Source organism: Bison bison, unplaced genomic scaffold (assembly GCF_000754665.1).
Source record: "Bison bison bison isolate TAMUID 2011002044 unplaced genomic scaffold, Bison_UMD1.0 scf7180017864481, whole genome shotgun sequence".
In the NCBI taxonomy this organism is placed as follows: domain Eukaryota; kingdom Metazoa; phylum Chordata; class Mammalia; order Artiodactyla; family Bovidae; genus Bison; species Bison bison.
This window is the reverse complement of record NW_011495041.1, coordinates 2,954,564-2,954,965: the sequence shown is the minus strand read 5'-3', so window position 1 is coordinate 2,954,965 and position 402 is coordinate 2,954,564. Positions and strand designations below refer to the sequence as shown.

The 402-nt window shown below is 65.4% G+C and overlaps 1 protein-coding gene across 1 annotated transcript in view; it reads left to right on the top strand.

Annotated features, from left to right (window-relative positions):
• Positions 1-402, top strand: part of HUNK (hormonally up-regulated Neu-associated kinase) — a 137,473-nt gene that overhangs the window by 6,253 nt on the left and 130,818 nt on the right. The gene's annotated exons all lie outside the window — the stretch shown is intronic.

The window sequence follows — 402 nt, the reverse complement described above, 5'->3', positions numbered from 1 at the left end:
GAGCCAAACGCGTGTGCTAGCTCTCGCAGACCGGGATACTGGCATTTCCCAGAGGAGCGATCTGGAGTCACTTTCCCTGGTGGGGTGGGGGAGTGGGGGGCGACTGGTTTCGCCGCGAAGCCAGCCGCCCGCAGCCTTTTTGCATCTCGAAGGGCGCCGCCTGGCGGACACCAGCGCGGGGTTGGGGTGCAGTGCGGGGAGGGGGGCACTCTGCTCTCGGGCCGATAGGGGCGGCAAGATCAGTGGAGAAGCTGGACCCAGGACTAGAGTGCGTGGGCCCTGATGTTGAAGGTGGGAGAGCCGATTAGCCAGCCCTTGGGGCCAATTTAGAGGCTGATCCCCCTCGCGGGCTCTGGGGAGGAGGTAGGGAAAGGCCGAGACCCCAGGGACATTCCCACCTGT